Raw genomic sequence first — 7,229 nt, 5'->3', positions numbered from 1 at the left:
CTTTCTCAAACCTCAAAATCCAAGAGAATATCACACCCTTGCTTGTCTTTCTTATTAGACTACCGAAGATGCTTTTATAAAACATTTTATAATAATTTAGTAGCGGCCAAAAGTGATGCCTGTAATGACCCTACAAGTTTGATTAAACCATCAAATTATGAGACAAATATTTTATATTCTTTAAGTATTTTAAATATGAGGGAATAACAAAAAACTTACTCAATTAAGATCTTTATCTGACATAATTATTCAGCAAGCTACATAGCTAAAATATGTCCTCACAATTTAGCATATTACAATGATTTCTGAAGGATCATGTGACACTGAAGACTGAAGTAATGATGCTGAAAATTAAGCTTTGATCACAGAAATAATTACATTTTACAATATATTAAAATAGAAAACAGTTAAAACTGTAATAATATTTCACAATATGGCTTTTTTAAATGTATTTTGATCAAATAAATGCAGGATATGAGAATTCTTTCAAAAACATTAAACCGACCACACACTTTTAAACGACAGTGTATGTACTGTATATCTCAGTAACTTTTGAGTCAGAAGTTAATTTACACAAATGCAAAATAAAATGCCAGTCTCATATTTTGCTATAGCTGTTGGGTAAACAAGTTGCATTGAGTACACATTTTTTTTTAATGTTTTAGAGTGGGGCAAGGGACAATATGTCATACTCTAGATGAAATGTATTGTAAGATGTACATTAAAGGGATAGTTCACCCAAAAATGAAAATTCTGTCATCATTTACTCACCCTCAAGTTGTTCCAAACCTGTATGACTTTCTTTCTTCTGTTGAACACAAAAGAAGATATTTTGAAGAATGTCAGTAACCAAACAGTTTATGGGCCCCATTGACTTCCATAGTATTGTTTTCCATACTCTTCAAAATATCTTCTTTTGTGTTCAGCAGAAGAAAGAAATTCATACATGTTTGGAACAACTTGAGGGTGAGTAAATGATGACAGAATTTTCATCCCTTTAACTCATGATCTTTTAGGAATTCTGTAATATTTGATAATGCCTTTAAATCTTTAATCTCTGCTAATGAATTTAACAATTTATTTTATATAACTTTATATAAAATGTTAGAACACAAAATAATGTTTGTCAATGAAAGTTGTCATAAAATATACTAAGAATAAATCAACCAAGTAGTTGCATACAGTGCACCCTCTATAGTCTGTTAGGACATTGACATTTTCTTGTGTAACTGTTGCCCTGACAACCACACAGTTCAATGTCGGCTGGAGCGCTAGCACAAAACAGCTAATTCTCTTTGCAATGCAAACTAGGCAGCCCCGACAACACCACAGGCTGGATGAAATGAAAGTGAAGTTCAGAGAGCTCTGGAGCCCATGTGAGAAAAGCAAACAGAGGCTGTTAAACAGTCAAAGGATTGCCTTCAGCTCGATGGCCGCTTGGGAGAAACCATTCAAACACTGGGTTTATTGAGGCTGGACTTATGCTGTTAAGATTGTTTTAGCAGACAATTCCCAAACTGCATGTCAAATTTAAACCTATATAAATACTCCTCTTTGAAACAAACATTTGTAGGATGTTTCAGCCATGTGTTGACTTGTGTCATTAAATAATCCAAATAGAATATCAGTATAGGAAAAAAGTGTACAGTTGCAGTACATCACAAGTTGACAATGTTAAGGAGGATGGAAAAAATAATAGATAATTTCCACATCTGGGCTTTCATAACAAGGCCATGAGACATTGTCATGGCAACTGTGCGTGTGTCTCACATACCATAAATTGTTGCTGATGAAATCGATGAAAGGTCAGTGACAAATAATAAATGTAGTACTTTTACAGTCTTCATTAATTTTGGTCTATTTTTAGCGCAATTAGAGCTATTGTTACATGAATGTTAGTCATTGTTTATTATTTATCTTATCTAATTTTTCCTAAGTAGCAGTAATCAGTTTCTACTCTATATTGATGGTGAAGCACAGCTAGTAATATAAGCTCCTTTATTTCCAGGACACTGATTTGGTTTTATAGTCATGTGTAAATGTCAGGGGATCTATTGTTGGAGTTAATGTAATTGCTCTCAGTGTTTACAGGTTTTATTGTTTCTCCACAAAATTATGAGAAACAATAATTGTTTATATGTTTATTATTTACTCTCATCAGTCAAAAGTCATTATCTGTAGACTAGAGATGGTTGTCGTCCTTTACAGGGTATCATGCAGCATATGACCGCAGTAATGGGTGACCCCAATCAAGATGACCTCAGCTGTCCTGATCACAAATCCCATTGTGTCCAAGAGTCACAGGTAAAAATGAATGTCCATTTCCCTTTCTTCTTTCTCATCACTAAGTTTTTGTGTATCTTTAACACATTTTTAGTCCAAACTCATCACATATTGATGCTTGATCAGGATGGGTCTTGATCTGAAGCATGTAGCAAACGACTGAAAGCAACGGAGTACCCTGCATGTCGAAAAATGACGCTAAAAAGGTATCCCGTGCATTAAAAAAGTGACACCAAGGTGTCCTGAGCAAGCATCAATATGTGAGGAGTCGGGAGTGAGAATGTGTTGGTATCTTATATGAGAGTTCAGTCTGTCCATGAGAATCAGTCACCACTGCATCTTGTTTAATGAAACCATCTAGTGGGTACAGTTATTAGTAAATAAAAGGAATAATTTTAAGAAAATGCTTGTGAAGACATCGAGGACACATTCTAAATGTGAAATTATCTTTATTTAAAGGCACGTTTCTTGTGACTTTTTTTTTTTTCAAAACATTTCCCATATTAAAGGGTTAGTTCACCCAAAAATGAAAATAATGTAATTTATTACTCACCCTCATGTCGTTCTACACCCGTAAGGCCTTCATTCGTCTTCGGAACACAAATTAAGATATTTTGATTAAATCCGATGGCTAAGTGAGGCCTCCATTCACAGCAATGACATTTCCTCTCTCAAGATCCATAAAGGTACTAAAAACATATTTAAAACAGTTCATGCGAGTTCAGTAGTTCTACCTTAATATTATAAAGCGACGAGAATATTTTTGTGCGCCAAATAAATACAAAATAGTGATGGGCCGATTTCAAAACACTGCTTCGGAGCTTTGTGAATCGAATCAGTGACTCGGAGCGCCAAAGTCGCGTGATTTCAGCAGTTTAGCCGTTTGATAGGAGATCCGAGTCACTGATTCGATTCACAAAGCTCCGAAGCAGTGTTTTTAAATCGGCCCATCACTTTATTGTTGAGAAGTCGGTATTTAATTTTTCTGGCGCACAAAAAGTATTCTCGTCGCTTTGTAATATTAAGGTAGAACTACTGAACTCGCATGAACTGTTTTAAATATGTTTTTAGTACATTTATGGATCTTGAGAGAGGAAATGTCATTGCTTTGAATGCAGGCCTCACTGAGCCATCGGATTTAATCAAAATATCTTAATTTGTGTTCCGAAGATGAATGAAGGTCTTACGGGTGTAGAACGACATGAGGGTGAGTAATAAATTACATTATTTTCATTTTTGGGTGAACTAAACCTTTAAGTGTTGTGATTTTAACCTTATCAGTTAATTGCCATGCAATATTTGTCAACTTGAAATAGAAATCTTTGACTAAAAGAAGATATCCAGTGTTAGTAGAAAATTACTTTTAAAATTAATGCATTACAATATTGCGTTACTCCCTAAAAAAGTAACTAATTGCATTATTTAGTTAATTTTTATGGAAGGTAATGTTACATTACTTTTGTGTTACTTTTTCTCACCTGGGCTAAACTTACTTGTCTGTTTTTAATTAACAAAAAAAAAAAAAAATGTGAGAGTAAATGCATAAAGTATATCATGTTTACATACACTTGCTCCCGATTTCTCTCAGCATGGGGACAGGATAGGTGTCGGTCAATAAAAGTAACTCAGATATTTTTTTTGAATTTTAAAAGTAATGTGTTACTTTACTAGATACTTGAAAAAGTAATCTGATTACATAACTCACATTACTTGTAATGCGTTACCCCCAACACTGAAGATATCAATGGTACATTAATTTATCACTGCAATAGAATCACTCTAAATCGGTTTGATTTGAAATGTCTGATGTGGCTGTATGTGTTTTTCTGTTATGGAGATCAAGAGGGCCATGAATCAGTCGACATCACTGTGCTAAATTTATGAGATGATAAAATTCTGTTTACTTTGGACATAAAAGTATCACTCAAGAGAAAAAGCGTCTGCTCTGTGTATGATCGCTGCTGTCTGGAAATCTCTTAGTGTTTCATTTAAAATCCAGACAGATATATTAAACATGAGTTGATTTCAGGATTAGTGTACATCATCTATATTCTGAACCATGAACTATATTAAAATATGTATGTTTCTGTTCAATCTTATTGCAAGGAAGAAGACGTGGGAAAAGGAGCAAATGTTGCCATCTCTGGTTCTGCCTCTGTTGCCATGGTGGAAATGGAGGATAAAAATAAAAAAGTGAAGACTGACACAGAAAGGAACAGTCGTCAATGCCAACATGTGATGTCATTTCCTTTGTCACCTGTTGATTTAAGTGTACCAAGGGCGATTTCAGATTCGCAGACACTAGCAAGTGGATCTTTGGAAAGATTACCCAACCTAGAGATGGTATCATTGAGGTGTCAAGCTAATTCTACATATGAAACAGAATTTGAATGGACTGAATCATCTGGTTTTGACCAAGAGAAGATAATTGGAGGTGGGATAGACAAGAAGGAGACCTTCATTTCCTCTCTCACAGTCCAGCCCACCAAAACAACTCGATCTTTTGTTTTTCCAGAGACCACAGGGGCGCTTCACCCTGAACGCAAGCCTCAACCTCGGACCATGAGGGTGAGAAATATTAATTTAACGACAGGTGGTTACGTTCCACAATCTGAAGAGTCTTTCAAGATGAGCACGGACTTCAAATTAGAGGTCAAAGGTCAAACCAAGAAGGAGCCCTTGCCAACACCACAGTTATCTGTCTCAACTCTGAAGAACAGTACAGCCGTTTCAATGAACACATCCACAAATGTCCATCCAACTGATACTTTAGATTCAGCCAATGACACGTCACGGACAAAATCCGTTGAGGATTCAATCACAGCACCAAGTGGTTCACCTCAAAACCTGTCTAGCGTAATGGAAACCAGCACCAGCAGCACCTCAGTCAGAAAAGTAAAGTCAAAAGAGAAGAATAAAGAATTCAGAGCGACTAGTCGACCGACACCAATGCAAACACAACCCGTAGCAGTTACTCAGCGAATACCTTTTCATCAACCTGGGAGTCCCAGGGTTGAAGCTAGTACTGCACTGAGAGAGAGAGAACAAGAAAAGATAAAAGACACAGATGAGACTTCACAGATTAGACGTGAACAAAAAGCACCTGTGAACGGAGAATTAGAGACTCATGATTGTTATTCAGGTGCTATTGCTGCCTGTCCAGGACGTCCTACCACTGCGCCAAGTACACAGACCCACTGTAAGTGGAAGTGTGTATATTTTCAGTGCTAAAATATTTTCTCCTACCCCAAATTAAAATGTATGTAAGCCATTTGTTCAGTATGTTGATTGCCCCCCAAAATGTGAAGAAAGTTTTTATAATTAAATAAAAAATGCAGAATATGAAAAAAAATATGCATAAAAATGAAAAATAATGTCTCACTAATTGGCTCTTTTGTTTCTGTTTCTTTTTCTTTTTCTTTTTTTTTTGTCTACTCAGCCAATCAGATGCACAGAAACATACACAGAGAAGGACGTCTAGTACGCACACCGGGTTTCAGAGGGCCAAGGGTAAGAAACACATTTATCTCTCTTATAATTCATTAATATTCCATTAACATTAATTCATTTTAGTCATTTAAATGAAGGGCTTTACTTGTATTGTTAGTGCAGTGTGGTTTACATACTACTCTGAACTGCTAATAGTGTTTGCAGGTCTCTGCCAGATACACTAACATATTGATAACTTATCTGTTTCATTGGTAACACTTTACAATAAGGTTCATTAGTTAACTACATTAGTTATCATGAACTAATAATGAACTGCACTTACACTGATACAGCATTTATTAATCTTTGTTAATGTTAATTTCAACATTTACTAATACATTATTAAAATCTTGTTAACATTAGTTAATGTACTGTGAACTAACATGAACAAACAATGAACAGCTGGATTTTCATTAACTAATGTTAACAAAGATTAGTAAATACAGTATGTATTGCTCATGGTTAGTTCATGTTAGTTAATACATTAACTTATGTTTAACTAATGAACCTTTTGTAAAGTGTTACCGTTTCATTTTTAAATGAGAGAGAAATGCGGCATTTCATAGAAGGTTAAAGAAAATCATTACAATCTTACAGACATGAATGATTCTTTCATATTTGAACCTTGAATACAGTATATCAATACAGCGAGATGGTTGTTTTGAAGAAAAATCCTTTTCTCCTTGCTCTAATACTGCTATTCTCACCCACATGGTCATTTCAGGCCCGTTGCTAGCCTTTATAGGAAATTGAGTTTGCAGAGGCATTATTCAATTAAGTGTGGAATAGAGGAGAAGAAGGGTCATTTACCTCCAGTGAATGGAGATTATGAACAAGAACTGACTCATTGTATGACATTGAGAGAGAAATATTATCCTAAAAAGAGGAACAGGATTACAGAAATTATTTAATAATGCCAGTGCTGGAGAGAGAAAGAGAAAAAAAGAGAGAGCAGGATTGACACTATATACCATTTTTGAACCATTTTAGTGTAAATGTCTTGTACATTAAATTGTTAACCTGTTTATTTCATGCTTCTATGTTATGTAAATTCTAGAATGCTTTAGCAATGTAATCCTCTACAGTACATTACTGACAGTAGAGAGAGAGAGAGAGAGAGAGAGAGAGAGAGAGAGAGTAGTTGCAGTGTAGTAGTGATGGAGAGGCCATTAGTTGAGCACTTTCGCCCTCCTGTGGTAGAAGTATGTCTGTAAAGTACTACGGTCTTTTGAGGTAATAGATAGATAGATAGATAGATAGATAGATATTAAATAATTAACATATATTATAATAAATGTAGATATTATATTATATTATATTATATTATATTATATTATATTATATTATATAAAACAGTTAGTTCCTGTCCTTGATTCTGATTGTTCACCCAACGGTTCTGTGTATCACTACACAACACCCTTAGCAACCACTCTTAGCAATGTAAACTGTATGTTCTC

Source organism: Ctenopharyngodon idella, chromosome 8 (assembly GCF_019924925.1).
Source record: "Ctenopharyngodon idella isolate HZGC_01 chromosome 8, HZGC01, whole genome shotgun sequence".
Classification (NCBI taxonomy): Eukaryota; Metazoa; Chordata; class Actinopteri; order Cypriniformes; family Xenocyprididae; genus Ctenopharyngodon; species Ctenopharyngodon idella.
This window is presented reverse-complemented; position numbering follows the sequence as displayed.